The following is a 3,849-nucleotide window of genomic DNA, read 5'->3' as shown; positions in this document are numbered from 1 at the left end:
TGGCCCAGAGCAGTCTGGCCGTGGGCAGTTCATACATGTGCGTGATTCTCCCCTTCCAGCCTCTTAGCTCTCTGAGCACGCCTCCCATGTGCATCTCATACTCATTTGTGTATTACTAGCTCTAGCCACTGATAACTTAGACCATCATAGCTGCCTCCTGATATGCCAGCTTCCAGTCATTTTTGTTTCAGCTGCGCCAATACCTCATAGACAACATCTGAGCATGCACCTCGGCATTCATTTTCTGTCCAGCCCTGCCCACAGACCCACCTGCAGACCATTTCCAGGGGGATCCTAAGATGTGTCCCACAATGTCTGTGTCTAGCACAGGCGGGAGCATCCCTAAATGTAAGTGTCATTGCCCAGGGGGCCACACAGTCATCCAGCATGCCCAGCATGCCCAGCGAGTCCTCGGTCCTGGAGAATGGAAATTTCACCCAAAGTGTGAGGAGGGCAAGCTGTACATGTGTTAAAAAAAAAAAAAAAGGCTTTTGTTTTTTTCATCCTTAGCGTTTTCAGCAGCACAATAGCAGCAGGCATTATTTTAAGCACTAGGATAATTTGATCTTAATTATATGGTGTGCAGAGGCACTAATAAGTTTACAAATCTGCCTGCAACAGTAAACACATATGTCTTAGAAAATGCTACCCTTCTCCTTCCTTATTGTAGGACTGGGAACTCGGGTAATTGTGAATAATTAAGAGGGAGTGACCAAATGGTGATTCAGTCAAAGCCTCCAGAGACACCCCAGGAAGCCACGAGCCTGCAGGGCAGGGGAGGGGATGCCAGAGGCCCTGGAGGCTGGGGGAGGGGCACCCCACAAAGGCAGGCATCCATCCATCCATCACGGCTCAACGTGACCCCAAGGAGCACATCTGCCAAGAAATTGCTTTTTCTTACCTTCTGTGGCTATCAAGAGGCCAAATGAAGGTTTAAAAGTTCTTGGGGGAGGGGAGGAAATAAAATAAATAAGGTGCAGTTAGCAATCAGGCCTCACTACCCGTGCCTTACGGCACGGCAGAATGGAGTCAGCAGGTGCCTTTGGATCCAACAGTCTGCCCAGCCTCTACCTCAGCTCTGCTACCCACAGCTGAACACCATCCTCAGGTCCCCACGGGCGTCCCTGGGCTTCTTTGCATCGAATGTGACAAAGCCTTGCCCAGTGGGAGTCACATCAGCGCTGACTGACAGCTGCGTGTGAAACCCCAGCGCGCAATAGGCATGCACATACCTTGCCCTTTTTCTTTGTAAGAGGATCAGATGCTTTTATTGAGGTCATTTATGACCAGCTCAGTTCCTCACCCACAAGAGATACTTGATCAACATTTGCTCAAGGAAGGAGCAAATAATCAGTACTTACACTTTCCTACTTAGGAAAGCCGAAGGGCACCAGCCGTTCACACCTATAATCCTAGCTACTCAGTAGGCTGAGATCTAAGGATCATGGTTTGAAGCCAGCCCCAGCAGGAAAGTCCATGAAACTCTTATCTCCAACAAACTACTCAGAAAAAGGCTGGAAGTGGTGCTGTGGCTCAAGTAGTAGAGAACTAGCCTTGAGCAGAAGCAGCTCAGGGACAGTGTCCAAGCCCTGAGTTCAAGTCCCAGGACTGGCAAAAAAAGAAAGGAAGAAATAGAGGGGGGGGAGGGAGGGAGGGAGGGAGGGAGGGAGAGAGAGAGAAAGAGAAAGGAAGGAAGGAAAGAAGGAAGAAAGAAAGAAAGAAAGAAGAAAGAAAGAAAGAAAGAAAGAAAGAAAGAAAGAAAGAAAGAAAGAAAGAAAGAAAGAAAGAAAGAAAGAAAGAAAGGAAAGAAAGAAAGGAAAGAAAGAAAGAAAGAAAGAAAGAAAGAAAGAAAGAAAGAAAGAAAGAAAGAAAGAAAGAAAGAAAGAAAGAAAGGAGAAAAAGGAAGAAAGGAAAAAGAAAGAAGAAAAAGTCAAGCACAGAGAGGCTAGGTATCTTAGCTAAAGCACACAGCAAGCAGATGAAAAAGTGGCTTTTTAGACATGCCAGGGGAAGTCTAAATTCAGCACAGCCAAACTCAACATGACAAAAGCAAACTAGGATGTAGGGCTGTGTTCTGTGCCATGATCTTTGTCTTCAAATTGCAATGATTTACCAGTACATTTGTTCCAAAGAGGAAAAATGAACACCCCAAAAGCCGAGGGAGTGTGAACGCCTGGCTACCAGTTTCCCTAGATAAAATAGAAATTTTGCTTCTGTGATACATGTGTTTAGGCAGATTAAATTCATGTTTGATTACAAACCTCAGGATAAAGGGAAAATAAATATGTTCATGCAGATTCTGGATTCCCAAAGGCAGGAGAAGACAAAACTCACCAGTTCATACTGTGGCTGCCCGTCACGGGGTCTAGGGTGGGTGCTACCTTGGCATCCTGAGGACCTCCATGAGAGCTCTAAATAATACCAGAATGGCCTCTCTTCCAGTGGCGCCATGTCCCGCCTGCTGCATTGGGTGAATCTTATGCATTTCTTGGCTTCTTCTCTCCTGCCTTCTCCTCCTACACATCAGCCCGTGTGTCATGAGCTCAACTCCCCAGAGCCTTATTGCCTGAGCCCTTCCCCCTCCTCTTGTGAACCTGTTGGGACATCCTAATCACTCCTGAAAGCCCAATTGAAATGTCTAAATCCCCTGTAAGCCCCTTCCTAGCTCCTCCGCAGGAAATGATTGCTTTCTCTGCAGTCCCAAAGGCTTACGAGTTTTCTCCTTCCATTCATCAGACTCTGCCTCTTATTAAAATGACATTTATTTATGAACGAGTCTAACTTGCCCTCTGGACGTGTAAACAGCACCACCACCCCGCCTTGGTCTTCCAGCTTCAGTCCTTGAACATTAAAGAAGTGTTTGAAGAATGTAGATTGAAGGGAAGCCATTTTAGTGTCCAAAATCAACACCCAGGGAGGTCAGGCTGGCTTGAGTCCTGTGGCAAGGTTCTACACAATCACTTAAGAGGTGTTATGGTGAAGGGGGGACTGTTGGAGAGCAGGACCAGTAGCAAGTGGGGAAGGGGGAAAGAATAACATGAAATATTTTGTGTGTCCCTCTGGAGAAGTCATTTATGGTTGGGAGGTATGGCTCAAGTGGTCAAGCTCCTGACTAGCAGGAGCGCATCCCTGACTGCAAACTCCAGGTCTGCTCTCCCCAAAGTAAACCCATTTTTAAACATTTGCAAGACAGCAAGGAGGCTCTGGCTCACTTACACTGGTCATCAAACTACTTAGGAAGCTGCGATCTGAATCCAGCCTGATCAGAAAAGTCCATGAGACTCTCATCTCCAATTAGCTACCCCAAAGCTGGGAATGGAGCTGTGGCTTAAGTTGTAGAGCACTAGCCTTGAGCAAAAAAAGTTAAGGGGCAGCACTCACTCCCTAAGCTCAAGCCCCAGTACCGGAATATCCTCACACAAAATTGTCAAGAGGAAGGGCTGGAGGAACAGAAAGTAATACAGGGGATGAATAAGGTCACAATACAATATATATGTGTTTGGAAATATCCCAACAGAACCCTTCAATTTGCATAACATATATGCCAATAAACATAATTTTTAAAGAGCATGCAAAAAGAATAGGAGGGAAAATGTGCATTTCTAAAGGAGAGAAAACAACAGGGTGGGCCTTATCCCTGTCCCCTTACAGGGAGCTACAGGGAACCACGTGGGTGAGGTACGTGGACCGCGTGAGTGTGCGCATCGGGGTGGGCAGTGGAACGGGAGCCCCAGCAACTCGGGAGGGCTGTGCAAATCCCAATGGTACCCACGATTTCTTCTTTCTTGTGATAACTAAGTGAGCGTAGGGGCGCCTGCACCAGCCTGGCACTGTGTGACCCCGATGACT

Source organism: Dipodomys spectabilis, unplaced genomic scaffold, assembly GCF_019054845.1.
Source record: "Dipodomys spectabilis isolate Male_0828 unplaced genomic scaffold, ASM1905484v1 ptg000263l, whole genome shotgun sequence".
NCBI classification, from domain to species: Eukaryota; Metazoa; Chordata; class Mammalia; order Rodentia; family Heteromyidae; genus Dipodomys; species Dipodomys spectabilis.
Note: the sequence above shows the minus strand (reverse complement) of the source record.